At 46.3% G+C, this 16,506-nt stretch overlaps 2 protein-coding genes across 2 annotated transcripts in view; one reads left to right on the top strand and one right to left on the bottom strand.

The window, feature by feature from the left end:
• shc1 (SHC (Src homology 2 domain containing) transforming protein 1) overlaps window positions 1-2,959 on the bottom strand; it is a 115,164-nt gene extending 112,205 nt beyond the window's left edge. The window contains exon 1 of the mRNA XM_067976048.1: window positions 2,833-2,959. The gene's annotated coding sequence lies outside the window, so the exon portion shown is untranslated. The remainder of the gene's footprint in view (window positions 1-2,832) is intronic.
• The window catches only part of LOC137306702 (cyclin-dependent kinases regulatory subunit 1-like), a 67,574-nt gene that overhangs the window by 25,848 nt on the left and 25,220 nt on the right, over window positions 1-16,506 (top strand). The gene's annotated exons all lie outside the window — the stretch shown is intronic.

The following is a 16,506-nucleotide window of genomic DNA, read 5'->3' on the forward strand; positions in this document are numbered from 1 at the left end:
TCACTTACCCCACTCTCTCTCTCCCCTCTGGTTTTCTCCCTCACTTACCCCACGCTCTCTCTCCCCCCCCCACCTCCGGGTTTTCTCCCTCACGTACCCCACTCTCTCCCTAACATACTCCACACTCTCTCTCTCTCTCTCCCCCCTGGTTTTCTCCCTCACTTACCCCACTCTCTCTCCCTCTCCCTGGGTTTTCTCCCTCACTTACCCCTCTCTCTCCCCCTGGGTTTTCTCCCTCACTTACCTCTCTCTCTCTCTCTCTCTCTCTCTCTCTCCCTGGGTTTTCTCCCTCACGTACCCCACTCTATCCCTCTCTCCCCCCTGGTTTTCTCCCTCACTTACCCCACTCTCTCTTCCCCCCCCCCCCCCCGGGTTTTCTCCCTCACGTACCCCACTCTCTCTATCCCCAGGTTTTCTCCCTCACTTACCCCACTCTCTCTCTCCCCCCTGGTTTTCTCCCTCACTTACCCCACTCTCCCTCTCCCCCCCCCCCCCCTGGGTTTTCTCCCTCACTTACCCCACTCTCTCTGCCCACCCCCCCCAGGTTTTCTCCCCCACTTACCCCACTCTCTCTATCCCCAGGTTTTCTACCTCACATACCCCACTCTCCCTCCCCCCCGGGTTTTCTCCCTCACGTACCCCACTCTCTCCCTAACGTACTCCACACTCTCTCTCTCTCTGCCCCCTGGTTTTCTCCCTCACTTACCCCACTCTCTCACCTCCCCCCCCCCCCCCGGGTTTTCTCCCTCACTTACCCCTCTCCCCCCCCCTGGGTTTTCCCCCTCACTTACCCCACTCTCTCTCTATCCCTGGGTTTTCTCCCTCACTTACCCCACGCTCTCTCTCCCTCCCCCCCGGGTTTTCTCCCTCACGTACCCCACTCTCTCCCTAACGTACTCCACACACTCTCTCTCTCTCTCTCTCTCTCTCTCTGCCCCCTGGTTTTCTCCCTCACTTACCCCACTCTCTCTCCCTCTCCCTGGGTTTTCTCCCTCACTTACCCCACTCTCTCTCTCTATCCCCGGGTTTTCTCCCTCACTTACCCCACACTCTCTCTCCCCCCCCCCCGGGTTTTCTCCCTCACGTACCCCACTCTCTTCCCCCGGGTTTTCTCCCTCACGTACCCCACTCTCTCTCTCTCCCTCCCTCCCCCCCCGGGTTTTCTCCCTCACGTACCCCACTCTCTCTCTCCCCCCTGGTTTTCTCCCTCACTTACCCCACTCTCTCTCCTCCCCCCCCCCGGATTTTCTCCCTCACTTACCCCACTCTCTCTATCCCCTGGTTTTCTCCCTCACTTACCCCACTCTCTTTCCCCCCCCCCCCGGTTTTCTCCCTCACGTACCCCACTCTCTCTCTCTCCCTCCCTCCCTCCCCCCCCGGGTTTTCTCCCTCACGTACCCCACTCTCTCTCTCCCCCCTGGTTTTCTCCCTCACTTACCCCACTCTCTCTCCTCCCCCCCCCCGGATTTTCTCCCTCACTTACCCCACTCTCTCTATCCCCTGGTTTTCTCCCTCACTTACCCCACTCTCTTTCCCCCCCCCCCCGGTTTTCTCCCTCACGTACCCCACTCTCTCCCCCCGGGTTTTCTCCCTAACGTACTCCACACACTCTCTCTCTCTCTCTCCCTCCCTCCTCGGGTTTTCTTCCTCACGTACCCCACTCACTCTCTCTCCCCCTGGGTTTCTCCCTCACTTACCCCTCTCTCTCTCTCTCTCTCTCCCCCCCACCCCTGGGTTTTCTCCCTCACTTACCCCACTCTCTCTCTCTCTCTCTCCCCCCCCTGGGTTTTCTCCCTCACTTACCCCACTCTCTCTCTCTCTCTCTCTCTCCCCCCCCCTGGGTTTTCTCCCTCACTTACCCCACTCTCTCTCTCTCTCTCTCTCCCCCCCCCCAGGTTTTCTCCCTCACTTACCCCACTCTCTCTATCCCCAGGTTTTCTCCCTCACTTACCCCACTCTCTCTCTCCCCCCTGGTTTTCTCCCTCACTTACCCCACTCTCTCTCCCCCCCCGGGTTTTCTCCCTCACTTACCCCACTCTCTCTATCCCTGGGTTTTCTCCCTCACTTACCCCACTCTATCCCTCTCTCTCTCTATCTATCTATCCCCGGGTTTTCTCCCTCACTTACCCCACTCTCTCTCCCCCCCTGGTTTTCTCCCTCACTTACCCCACTCTCTCTCCCCCCCCGGGTTTTCTCCCTCACTTACCCCACTCTCTCTCCCCCCCCGGGTTTTCTCCCTCACTTACCCCACTCTCTCTCCCCCCCCGGGTTTTCTCCCTCACTTACCCCACTCTCTCTCCCCCCCCGGGTTTTCTCCCTCACTTACCCCACTCTCTCTCCCCCCCCGGGTTTTCTCCCTCACTTACCCCACTCTCTCTCCCCCCCCGGGTTTTCTCCCTCACTTACCCCACTCTATCCCTCTCTCTATCTATCTATCCCCGGGTTTTCTCCCTCACTTACCCCACTCTCTCCCCCCGGGCTTTCTCGCTAACGTACTCCACACTCTCTCTCTCTCTCTCTCTATCCCCGGGTTTTCTCCCTCACTTACCCCACTCTCTCTCTCCCTCTCCCCGGGTTTTCTCTCTCACTTACCCCACTCTCTATCCCCGGGTTTTCTCCCTCACTTACCCCACTCTCTATCCCCGGGTTTTCTCCCTCACTTACCCCACTCTCCCTCTCTCTATCCCCGGGTTTTCTCCCTCACTTACCCCACTCTCTATCCCCGGGTTTTCTCCCTCACTTACCCCACTCTCCCTCTCTCTATCCCCGGGTTTTCTCCCTCACTTACCCCACTCTCCCTCTCTCTATCCCCGGGTTTTCTCCCTCACTTACCCCACTCTCTCTCTCTCTCTCTCTCGGTTCTTCTCCAAACCGCCGCCGGTTCGAATCCGGGTTTGAACCCTGACCCCGAGCTCGAGCCCAGGGGTCAGCGCCCGTCTCGCCAACACTCGCTGTGCTGCGCGTCACTTCCGCCGCGCGGCCCCGGGGGGTGGGGCGTCACCAGGAGGGGGCGGGGCCCTTGTTTGTTGGCGGATATTTAAAGGGACAGGCATCACGCTGTTTGCAGTGGGGCTGGAATTCCACACCTTTCATGTTAAAGGCACAACTACTGCAGGCTTACTTTAGAAAAATAAATTAAAACTGCGCCAAACTCCTTTTAAATCATCAAGTTTTCATTTAAGTGACACAAATAATACTTTTAAAAGAAAGTAATTAAAGTCGCATCAAGCTCCTTTTCAATCATCAGTTTTTTAAACAGACCTTTAAAATATTAATTCCCTCAATCAACATCACTAAAAACAGATTATCCGTTCATCGCTGTCTGTGGGATCTTGCTGTGCGCAAATTGGCTGCCGTGTTTCCTACATTACAACAGTGACTACGCTTCAAAAAGAAAGTACTTAATTTGGCTGTAAAGCGCTTTAGGTCGTCCTGAGGTTGTGAGAGGCGCTATCTGAATGCAAGTCTTTTTTTCCCACTGCTTTTCTCCCCCGCTGAAGGTGCCAACACTCACTTGGGTTTGGGTTACCCAGTTGCCCTCCAATAGCTCATCACTCCTCGCGCATCCGCCTGCACGGTGGATGGCAGCAGGATATTGAACCATGGGCAGCATCGCAGCCAAGGCCAATGGTGTCGACTCACACACTTTCTAGCAGGGGGATCACCAGACAGGGATCAAGAGCAGGCATCTTGGCTGATTTTTACCCCATCTCCCTAACCCGGGGAACAGATCTCAATTGTAGCACTGTCAACTGCTGCCCCGACCGTTATTAGCAAACTCAGCTCAGAACCGAGGATAAGAACAGTGCAGGAGATATTAGGACAGGTGACCAAAAGCTGGGTCAAAGAGGTAGGTTTTAGGGAGCGTCTTGAAGGAGGAGAGAGAGGCGGAGAGATTTAGGGAGGGAATTCCAGAGCTTACGGCCTAGGCGGCTGAAGGCACGGCCGCCAATGGTGAGGCAAAGGGAGTGGGGGGATAGCAAATCTGCAGCATAATTTTTGCTTAATGGTTAAATAAATCCCATAGCATGGTACTGAGCCTTAAAGGCCTGGAAGATCCCAGTGTCGTTCCGTAAGTGGTGATGAGTTACCTGATATCAACTGGAGATAGCAGTTCAAATGTTACAATTGGCCTGAGTGCCCTGGGGTAGGTTGGGAAAAATCAGGTTGCACAGACTAGGCTTGTATTCCCTCGAGTATAGAAGATTAAGGGGTGATCTAATCGAGGTGTTTAAGATGATTAAAGGAGAGAAACTATTTCCAATGGTGGGGGGAGTCCAGAACAAGGGGGCAGAACCTTAAAATTAGAGCTCGGGGGTGATGTCAGGAAGCATTTCTTCACACAAAGGGGAGTGGAAATCTGGAACTCTCTCCCCCAAAAAGCTGTTGAGGCTGGGGGTCAATTGAAAATTTCAAAACTGAGATTGTTTTTTTGTTAGGTAAGGGTATTAAGGGTTACAGAACCAAGGAGTTAAAATACAGATCAGCCATGATCTAACTGAATGGCGGAACAGGCTTGAGGGGCTGAATGGCCTCCTCCTTATCCCTATGTTCCTGCTTCACAATCCACTGACTCCTGCTGGATGCACATGGATGTCAAGCAGGCAAAGCTCTGATGTCCAATTCCCTCCTACACAAAATAGCTGCCTTGCTTCTGCCCCTACAATTCCACATCATGCCTACAATTCCAGAACAAGTCAAGACATCTAAGACACTTCGAGACAAGTGCCTCCAGGTGCGGTCACAAATCAGGTTTTAAAAGTGCACCATTTAGAGATTTCCAAGGAGCGGGGGGGTGACAGAGAACAGCCTGGGAGATTCTGCAATAATCAGGAACGAGGTACCTGTGACATCCATGAACAAAACCACAGGCCAACCAGTTTGCATGCAAGAGAGTGGGGTGCCCTCTATTGTCACAATGAAATACTACATCAGGTTGCAAAATGCAAAGCGTCAAATTAAAGCTTTTTTTTGTTTTACTCTCTTGAACGACAGAACAACGTGCATTTATATGGAGCCTTTAAGGTGGTAAAACGTCCCCAAGGCGCTTCACAGGAGCGTAAATCAGACAAAATTTGACACCGAGCCACATAAGGAGATATTAGGACAGGTGACCAAAAGCTCGGTCAAAGAGGTAGGTTTTAAGGAGCGTCTTAGAGGAGAGGTTTAGGGAGGGAATTCCAGAGCTTAGGGCCCAGGCAGCTGAAGGCACGGCCGCCAATGGCGGAGCGATGGAAATCAGGGATGCGCAAGAGGGCAGAATTGGAGGAGCGCGGAGATCTCGGAGGGTTGGAGGGGCTGGAGGAGAGGGAGGGTCTCCTTCGATCTTTAGATAGAATGTTCCAGCCCAGGAATGGGCCAGCCAGCCCATCCAATTTGTGGTTAATGTTTTTCTCCACGAGCCATCCAGTCTAATCCCACTGTAATGCTCACTCCCCACACCCTTTAATAATCTTTTTCAACATCCTATCTAACTCAATTTTAAAGAATTTATGGACTATTTGAACAACAATTTGTGGCAGAGAATTCTACATTCTAATCACCCACTGCATAAAGATACGTTTCCAAACTCTCTAATTTGTTTCTTTGATTACAATATCTTAAATTTGTGCTCTCTTATTACTGCCTCACCAACCAGTGGAAACACTCCCAACTCGATTCACTCCATAACTTAGCAGCCTTCTCAACTCCTAAAACAGCTGCCAAATTCTCAAGTCTCTCTTTTATAATTAACTCCTCATCCTTGGCAAAAGATCCCTTGTCACTATTAGAAACATAGAAAACAGGAGCGGGAGTCGGCCATTTGGCCCTTCGAGCCTGCTCCGCCATTCAATATGATCATGGTTGATCCTCTATCTCAGTACCATATTCCCGCTCTCTCCCCATACCCCTTGATGCCTTTTGTCTCTAGAAATCTATCTAGCTCCTTCTTAGCAGGGAATTCTCCCCACTCTCTCCCGATATTTCTCTCTCAACCAAGACCACCAAAACCAAATTATCTGCTGGTTCGTTCATTCATTTACAATTTGCTGGATCTTCCTGGGCACAAATTTGCTGCACATTTGCCCAAATGGCATCTCTTTTAGGTCCTCAGGATATCCCAAAGCACTTCACAGCCAATTAATTACTTCTGCAGCGCAGTGAGTGTTACACAGGCAAACGCAGCAGCCCAATTTGTGCACAGCAAGGTCCCACAAACAGCATTTGAGATCAATGACATGCTAATCTGGTCACCCTATTATAGAAAGGATATTATTAAACTAGAAAGAGTGCAGAAAAGATTTACTAGGATGCTACCGGGACTTGATGGTTTGACTTATAGGGAGAGGTTAGACAGACTGGGACTTTTTTCCCTGGAGAGTAGGAGGTTAAGGGGTGATCTTATAGAAGTCTATAAAATAATGAGGGGCATAGATAAGGTCGATAGTCAAAATCTTTTCCCCAAGGTAGGGGAGTCTATAACGAGGGGGCATAGATTTAAGGTGAGAGGGGAGAGATACAAAAGGGTCCAGAGGGGCAATTTTTTCACTCAAAGGGTGGTGAGTGTCTGGAACGAGCTGCCAGAGGCAGTAGTAGAGGCGGGTATAATTTTGTCTTTTAAAAAGCATTTGGACAGTTACATGGGTAAGATGTTATAGAGGGATATGGGCCAAGTGCAGGCAATTGGGACTAGCTTAGTGGTATAAACTGGGCGACATGGACATGTTGGGCCGAAGGGCCTGTTTCCATGTTGTAACTTCTATGATTCTATGATTCTATAATCCATGTCTCATGGCGTTGGTCGGAGGAGGAATGTTGGTCAAGGCACTGGGAGAACTCTTCTGCTCTTCTTCATATAGTACCATGGGATCTTCTACATCCACCTGAACAGGTAAACAAGATCTCTGCACTCCTCTGATTCTGGCCTCTTGCACGTTCCCCGACTCCCTTCGCCTCAACATTGGCGGCCGTGCCTTCAGCTGTCTAGGTCCCACGCTCTGGAGTTCCCTTCCTAAACCTCTCCGCCTCTCTCTCCTCCTTTAAATTGTTCCTTTAAACCTACCTCTTTGACCGAGCTTTTGGTCACCGGTCCCAATACCTCTTTGTAGCTCGGTGTCAACTTTTTGATGGATCATGCTGCTGTGAAGCACCTTGGGAAGTTTTACCTTAAAAGGCACTGGATAAATTCAGGTTGTTGTCACTTCTCGTCTGAAATATCAGAAGGTATTCGACAAGGTGCCACATAAAAGATTATTACTTAAGATAAAAAATCACAGGATTGGGGGTAATATTCTGGCATGGGTGGAGGATTGGTTATCGAACAGGAAGCAGAGAGTTGGGATAAATGGTTCATTTTCGGACTGGCAACCAGTAACCAGTGGTGTTCCACAGGGGTCGGTGCTGGGTCCCCAACTCTTTACAATCTATATTAACGATTTGGAGGAGGGGACCGAGTGCAACATATCAAAATTTGCAGATGATACAAAGATGGGAGGGAAAGTAGAGAGTGAGGAGGACATAAAAAACCTGCAAGGGGATATAGACAGGCTGGGTGAGTGGGCGGAGATTTGGCAGATGCAATATAATATTGGAAAATGTGAGGTTATGCACTTTGGCAGGAAAAATCAGAGAGCAAGTTATTTTCTTAATGGCGAGAGACTGGAAAGTACTGCAGTACAAAGGGATCTGGGGGTCCTAGTGCAAGAAAATCAAAAAGTTGGTATGCAGGTGCAGCAGGTGATCAAGAAAGCCAACGGAATGTTGGCTTTTATTGCTAGGGGGATAGAATATAAAAACAAGGAGGTATTGCTGCAGTTATATAAGGTATTGGTGAGACCGCACCTGGAATACTGCATACAGTTTTGGTCTCCATACTTAAGAAAAGACATACTTGCTCTCGAGGCAGTACAAAGAAGGTTCACTCGGTTAATCCCGGGGATGAGGGGGCGGACATATGAGGAGAGGTTGAGTAGATTGGGACTCTACTCATTGGAGTTCAGAAGAATGAGAGGCGATCTTATTGAAACATATAAGATTGTGAAGGGTCTTGATCGGGTGGATGCAGTAAGGATGTTCCCAAAGATGGGTGAAACTAGAACTAGGGGGCATAATCTTAGAATAAGGGGCTGCTCTTTCAAAACTGAGATGAGGAGAAACTTCTTCACTCAGAGGGTGGTCGGTCTGTGGAATTTGCTGCCCCAGGAAGCTGTGGAAGCTACATCATTAGATAAATTTAAAACAGAAATAGACAGTTTCCTAGAAGTAAAGGGAATTAGGGGTTATGGGGAGCGGGCAGGAAATTGGACATGAAGCTGAGTTCGGATCGGTCAATGCCCTGTGGGTGGCGGAGAGGGCCCAGGGGCTATGTGGCCGGGTCCTGCTCCGACTTCTTGTGTTCTTTAGATTTGTGGTTGGGATCAGATCAGCCATGATCTTATTGAATGGCGGAGCAGGCTCGAGGGGCCGATTGGCCTACTCCTGCTCCAATTTCTTATGTTCTTATGTTCTTATGTAACCCAGCGCTCCCCTCAGTCCTGCACTGATTATGTTCTGGGGTGAAAATTGAATCCACAACCTGATCCAGAGGCCAGACTGTTTCACCAGCCAGATACAGGGCCTTGATGAGACCACATCTGGAGTACTGTGTGCAGTTTTGGTCTCCTTATCTGAGGAAGGATGTCCTTGCCATGGAGGGAGTGCAACAAAGTGATTCCTGGGATGGCAGGACTGACGTATGAGGAGAGATTGGGTCGACTCGGCCTGTATTCACTCGAGTTTAGACGAACGAGAGGTGATCTCATCGAAACATATAAAATTCTAACAGGACTAGACAGACTGGATGCAGGGAGGATGTTCCCGATGGCTGGGGAGTCCAGAACCAGGGGTCACAGTCTCAGGATACGGGGTATGCCATTTAGAACCGAGATGAGGAGAAATTTCTTCACTCAGAGGGTGGTGAACCTGTGGAATTCTCTACCACAGAAGGCAGTGGAGGCCAAGTCATTAGATGTATTCAAGAAGGAGATAGATATATTTCTTAATGCTAAAGAGATCAAGGGATATGGGGAAAAAGCGGGAACTGAGTTAGACGATCAGCCATGATCATTTTGAACGGCGGAGCAGGCCCGAAGGGCCGAATGGCCTACTCTTGCTCCTATTTTCTACGTTTCTATAAAAAATATTTGCAGTTTTCAGTTCTGGTCAAAAGTTCACACGTAAAATATTATTTTCTCCTTGCAGATGCACTTTTCCTGTTGATCAATAAGTGGGGGGGCACTGCGATGCCCTAATGCCATCAACCGAGAACCAAATGTACAAGTGCCCCCTCGTGGGGAGGCTCAACTAATATAATTCAAACAGAACGTCCGATTTAAGCACAAGGAAAGCATGAGGTTAAATCATAATGTGTCCCCCAGACACTATGCCACTGCAGCGCCCACCAGCCGCGGAAGGCGTCCCTGGAGACACTGCGTGTTCCTTCTTCAAGGCCACCCGGGCATGGACAAGCTTGCGAAAGAGGAGGGCAGCCAGATCAACCATCCCCGAATACCAGGTTCCACCCTTTCCAACTTAGTTGAGGAATTATACATTGGCAGGGGTAAAGCAAATGACAAAAATGAAAACACAAGCCCTCTCTTCCCCCACAATGGTTTAGCTGGTTAGGACAAAGAACATCTTAGATAGACACCCCCTCAGTAGAACCCTGGTTGGAGTTAAACAGTGTGAGTTATATCAATGAGTGTTAATTGTATTCAGATGGTGGGTATCAATTGGGGACTCTCTTGTATCCATACATAAGAGGGTGTGTAATGTAGAGCTCTGTGAATAAAGGCTTGGAAGCAACTGAAGACCAGGCTCCAGAATTCTATCTTTCACCACCTGGGCTATCCAGTTATAACAGTAGGCATACTAGAGTTCTATACCCCCAGGATAGAGAAGGGGGAAATATTCAGCCCTCACACCTCTGATTGCTGACCTAAAAAACCTCCACAGGACAGTGCACCTGGGTGGACATTGGATAAGGAAAAATCAAGTGTAACGCTCCCCCTTTCAACTATCTGGACAACGCTCACCATCTCGCACAAAAATGGCTACTAGAGATTGGTACTTGCAGAACCCCACCCCGACACTAAACAGACAGAAGGAAATTCTTTTAAAAACACTCAATATAATCTGCAATATTATCTCTAAAAGCAAAGCAATCTCAATGCAAAACACAATCACTCTCTGCTTTGTAGGTAGATCTAAGTAATGGGGGATCTACCTGAAATACTGAAGGTCACACAGGACATCCCTTGCAGATACCAACACGCTCCTAGGGACAAACCCTCAGGACCCCCCTCTCAACTTTCAGACTAGTCTGTCACCCAAAGGATTACAGTGCTATAATTACAGAAATTGTTTCTGTTGCTGTTTGCTTTATTAGAATATAAGAGCAGGGAGGTTATGCTGGAGCTGTATAAAACACTAGTTAGGCCACAGCTTGAGTACTGTGTACAGTTCTGGTCACCACATTACAGGAAAGATGTGATTGCACTAGAGAGGGTACAGAGGGGATTTACGAGGATGTTGCCAGGACTGGAGAATTTTAGCTATGAGGAAAGATTGGATAGGCTGGGGTTGTTTTCTTTGGAACAGAGGAGGCTGAGGGGAGATTTAACTGAGGTGTATAAAATTATGAGGGGCCTAGATAGAGTGGCTAGGAAGGACCTATTTCCTTTAGCAGAGGGGTCAGTGACCAGGGGGCATAGATTTAAAGTAATTGGTAGAAGGATTAGAGGGGAGCTGAGGAGAAATGTTTTCACCCAGAGGGTGGTGGGGGTCTGGAACTCACTGCCTGAGAGGGCGGGAGAGGCAGAAACCCTCAACTCATTTAAAAGTACTAGGATGTGCACTTGAAGTGCCGAAACCTACAGGGCTACGGACCAATCTCTCTATCTATCTATCCTATCTTCCAAGTGCTGGAAAGTGGGATTAAGCTGGATGGGTCTTTTTCCACCGGCACAGACACGATGGGCCGAATGGCCTCCTTCTGTGCTGTAACTTTCTATGATTCTATGAAATGTGGGTAGCCAGAAAAATACAGAAATCTAATAGATGGTCAGAAATCAGACCTTCAGTTAGAAAAACAATTGCAGTTATTCGGTCTTCAACGCTGGGTCCCAGTGGAGCTCCTAATTCTAATGTCTCCTAAATCTTGCAGAAATATCTCAACCACAAATACTGGGTGGACCCAGGAGAGGATGAGGGGGAAATAGCTTCAGACAAAAAATAATATATCCCAGCATCATGTACACAGATAAATGAATAAAAGTTACTCACGTACGACTTAACTCATTGTAATTACAAACTATTTTAAAATATGCACGCACCATGTGTTTAAACGAAATTACAACTTAAGTCACTGCTATTGGCGATTAAATGCAGGTCTTCCATTCGGATGAGACGTTAAACCGAGGGCCCTGTCTGCCCCTCTCAGGTGGATGTAAAAGATCCTTCGATAAAGTCCCCCACAGGAGACTGGTCAAGAAGGTACGAGCCCATGGAATCCAGGGTGCCTTGGCACTTTGGATACAAAACTGGCTTAGTGGCAGAAGGCAGAGGGTGATGGTCGAAGGTTGTTTTTGTGACTGGAAGCCTGTGGCCAGTGGGGTACCACAGGGATCGGTGCTGGGTCCCTTGCTGTTTGTGGTCTACATTAACGACTTGGATATGAATGTAAAAGGTATGATCAGTAAGTTCGCTGATGATACAAAGATTGGTAGGGTGGTAAATAGCGAGGAGGATAGCCTCAGTCTGCAGGACGATATAGATGGGTTGGTCAGATGGGCAGAACAGTGGCAAATGGAATTTAACCCGGAAAAGTGCGAGGTGATGCACTTTGGAGGGACTAACAAGGCAAGGGAATACACAATGAATGGGAGGACCCTAGGCAAGACAGAGGGTCAGAGGGATCTTGGTGTGCAAGTTCACAGATCCCTGAAGGCGGCGGAACAGGTAGATAAGGTGGTAAAGAAGGCATATGGGATACTTGCCTTTATTAGCCGAGGCATAGAATATAAGAGCAAGGAGGTTATGATGGAGCTGTATAAAACACTGGTTAGGCCACAGCTGGAGTACTGTGTGCAGTTCTGGTCGCCGCACTACAGGAAGGATGTGATCGCTTTGGAGAGGGTGCAGAGGAGATTCACCAGGATGTTACCAGGGCTGGAGCGCTTCAGCTATGAAGAGAGACTGGGAAGATTGGGTTTGTTTTCCTTGGAGCAGAGGAGGCTGAGGGGGGACATGATTGAGGTGTACAAAATTATGAGGGGCACAGATAGGATGGATACTAAGGAGCTTTTTCCCTTCGTTGAGGGTTCGATAACAAGGGGACATAGATTCAAGGTAAAAGGCGGGAGGTTTAGAGGGGATTTGAGAAATAACTTTTTCACCCAGAGGGTGGTTGGAGTCTGGAACTCACTGCCTGAAAGGGTTGTGGAGGCAGGAACCCTCACAACATTCAAGAAGCATTTGGATGAGCACTTGAAATGCCATAGCATACAAGGCTACGGACCAAATGCTGGAATATGGGATTAGAGTAGACAGGGCTTGATGGCCGGCGCGGACACGATGGGCCGAAGGGCCTCTATCCGTGCTGTATGACTCTATGACTCTATGACACGGCCACTATTGGAAGAAGAGCAGGGGGAGTTCTCCCCGGTGTCCTGGGGGCCGATATTTATCCCTCAACCGACATCACTAAATACAGAACATCTGGGTCATTTATCACATTGCTGTTTGTGGGATCTTGCTGTGTGCAAATTGGCTGCTGCGTTTCCTACATTACAACAGTGACTACACTTCAAAAAAAAAGTACTTCATTGGCAATAAAGCACTTTGGGAATTATTGATCTAACCTATCCTTTCTTTTCTTCCTCCCATATACCTTTCTTTCCTTCCTTTCATCTATCTTTCCTTTCTTCCTTCCTTCCATCTATCTTTCCTTTCTTTTCTTCCTCCCATCCATCTATCTTTCCTTTCTTCCTTCCTTCTATTTTTCCTTTCTTTTCTTCCTTCCATCCATCTATCTATCTTTCCTTTCTTTTCTTCCTCCCATCCATCTATCTTTCCTTTCCTTTCTTCCTCCCATCTATCTTTCCTTTCTTTTCTTCCTTCCGTCTATCTTTCCTTTCTTTTCTTCCTTCCATCCATCTATCTATCTTTCCTTTCTTTTCTTCCTTCCATCCATCTATCTTTCTTTTCTTCCTTCCTTCCATCTATCTTTCCTTTCCTTTCTTCCTCCCATCTATCTTTCCTTTCTTTTCTTCCTTCTGTCTATCTTTCCTTTCTTTTCTTCCTTCCATCCATCTATCTATCTTTCCTTTCTTTTCTTCCTCCCATCTATCTATCTTTCCTTTCTTTTCTTCCTTCCGTCTATCTTTCCTTTCCTTTCTTCCTTCCATCCATCTATATATCTTTCCTTTCTTTTCTTCCTCCCATCCATCTTTCCTTTCCTTTCTTCCTTCCATCTAGCTTTCCTTTCTTTCCTTCCTTCCATCTATCTTTCCTTTCTTTTCTTCCTTCCGTCTATCTTTCCTTTCTTTTCTTCCATCCATCTATCTATCTTTCCTTTCTTCCTTCCTTCCATCTATCTTTCCTTTCTTTTCTTCCTCCCATCCATCTATATTTCCTTTCTTCCTTCCTTCTATTTTTCCTTGCTTTTCTTCCTTCCATCCATCTATCTATCTTTCCTTTCTTTTCTTCCTCCCATCCATCTATATTTCCTTTCCTTTCTTCCTTCCATCTATTTTTCCTTTCCTTTCTTTTTTCCTTCCATCCATCTTTCCTTTCTTTTCTTCCATCCATCTATCGATCCTTTCTTTTCTTCCTTCCTTCCATCCATCTATCTTTCCTTTCTTTTCTTCCATCCATCTATCTATCTATCTTTCTTTTCTTCCTCCCATCTATCTATCTTTCCTTACTTTTCTTCCATCCATCTATCTTTCCTTTCTTTTCTTCCTCCCATCCATCTATCTTTCCTTTCCTTTCTTCCTTCCATCTATTTTTCCTTTCCTTTCTTTTTTCCTTCCATCCATCTTTCCTTTCTTTTCTTCTATCCATCTATCTTTCCTTTCTTTTCTTCCATCCATCCATCTCTCCTTTCTTTTCTTCCTTCTATCCATCTATCTTTCTTTTCTTTTCTTCCATCCATCCATCTCTCCTTTCTTTTCTTCCTCCCATCTATCTATCTTTCCTTACTTTTCTTCCATCCATCTATCTATCTTTCCTTTCTTTTCTTCCTTTCTTCCATCCATCTATCTTTCCTTTCTTTTCTTCTATCCATTTTTTTTCCTTTCTTTTCTTCCATCCATCCATCTCTCCTTTCTTTTCTTCCTTCTATCCATCTATCTTTCTTTTCTTTTCTTCCATCCATCTATCTATCCTTTCTTTTCTTCCTTCCTTCTATCTATCTTTACTTTCTTTTCTTCCTTCCTCCCATCTATCTTTACTTTCTTTTCTTCCATCCTTCTATCTATCCTTTCTTTTCTTCCTTCCTTCCATCTATCTATCTATCCTTTCTTTTCTTCCTTCCTTCCATCCATCTATCTATCCTTTCTTTTCTTCCTTCCTTCCATCCATCTATCTTTCCTTTCTTTTCTTCCTTCCTTCCATCCATCGATCTTTCCTTTCTTTTCTTCCATCCATCTATCTATCTATCCTTTCTTTTCTTCCTTCCTTCCATCTATCTATCCTTTCTTTTCTTCCTTCCTTCCATCCATCTATCTATCCTTTCTTTTCTTCCTTCCTTCCATCCATCTATCTATCTTTCCTTTCTTTTCTTCCTTCCTTCCATCCATCTATCTTTCCTTTCTTTTCTTCCTCCCATCCATCTATCTTTCCTTTCTTTTCTTCCTTCCTTCCATCCATCTATCTTTCCTTTCTTTTCTTCCTCCCATCCATCTATCTTTCCTTTCTTTTCTTCCTTCCTTCCATCCATCTATCTTTCCTTTCTTCCATCTATCTTTCTTTTTATCTTTCCTTTCTTTTCTTCCTTCCATCTATCTTTCTTTTCTTCCTCCCATCCATCTATCTTTCCTTTCTTTTCTTCCTTCCTTCCACCCATCTATCTTTCCTTTCTTTTCTTCCTCCCATCCATCTATCTTTCCTTTCTTTTCTTCCTTCCTTCCATCCATCTATCTTTCCTTTCTTCCTTCCTTCCATCTATCTTTCTTTCTATCTTTCCTTTCTTTTCTTCCTTCCATCTATCTTTCTTTTCTTCCTTCCTTCCATCTATCTTTCCTTTCTTTTCTTCCTTCCGTCTATCTTTCCTTTCTTTTCTTCCATCCATCTATCTATCTTTCCTTTCTTCCTTCCTTCCATCTATCTTTCCTTGCTTTTCTTCCTTCCATCCATCTATCTATCTTTCCTTTCTTTTCTTCCTCCCATCCATCTATCTTTCCTTTCCTTTCTTCCTTGCATCTATTTTTCCTTTCCTTTCTTTTTTCCTTCCATCCATCTTTCCTTTCTTTTCTTCCATCCATCTATCTATCTATCCTTTCTTTTCTTCCTTCCTTCCATCCATCTATCCTTCCTTTCTTTTCTTCCATCCATCTATCTATCTATCTTTCTTTTCTTCCTCCCATCTATCTATCTTTCCTTTCTTTTCTTCCATCCATCTATCTATCTTTCCTTTCTTTTCTTCCATCCTTCTATCTATCCTTTCTTTTCTTCCTTCCTTCCATCTATCTATCTATCCTTTCTTTTCTTCCTTCCTTCCATCCATCTATCTATCATTTCTTTTCTTCCTTCCTTCCATCCATCTATCTTTCCTTTCCTTTCTTCCTTCCATCCATCTATATATCTTTCCTTTCTTTTCTTCCTCCCATCCATCTTTCCTTTCCTTTCTTCCTTCCATCTAGCTTTCCTTTCTTTCCTTCCTTCCATCTATCTTTCCTTTCTTTTCTTCCTTCCGTCTATCTTTCCTTTCTTTTCTTCCATCCATCTATCTATCTTTCCTTTCTTCCTTCCTTCCATCTATCTTTCCTTTCTTTTCTTCCTCCCATCCATCTATATTTCCTTTCTTCCTTCCTTCTATTTTTCCTTGCTTTTCTTCCTTCCATCCATCTATCTATCTTTCCTTTCTTTTCTTCCTCCCATCCATCTATCTTTCCTTTCCTTTCTTCCTTCCATCTATTTTTCCTTTCCTTTCTTTTTTCCTTCCATCCATCTTTCCTTTCTTTTCTTCCATCCATCTATCTATCCTTTCTTTTCTTCCTTCCTTCCATCCATCTATCTTTCCTTTCTTTTCTTCCATCCATCTATCTATCTATCTTTCTTTTCTTCCTCCCATCTATCTATCTTTCCTTACTTTTCTTCCATCCATCTATCTATCTTTCCTTTCTTTTCTTCCTCCCATCCATCTATCTTTCCTTTCCTTTCTTCCTTCCATCTATTTTTCCTTTCCTTTCTTTTTTCCTTCCATCCATCTTTCCTTTCTTTTCTTCTATCCATCTATCTTTCCTTTCTTTTCTTCCATCCATCCAT

The sequence above is a fragment of the Heptranchias perlo genome, chromosome 44, assembly GCF_035084215.1.
Source record: "Heptranchias perlo isolate sHepPer1 chromosome 44, sHepPer1.hap1, whole genome shotgun sequence".
Classification (NCBI taxonomy): domain Eukaryota; kingdom Metazoa; phylum Chordata; class Chondrichthyes; order Hexanchiformes; family Hexanchidae; genus Heptranchias; species Heptranchias perlo.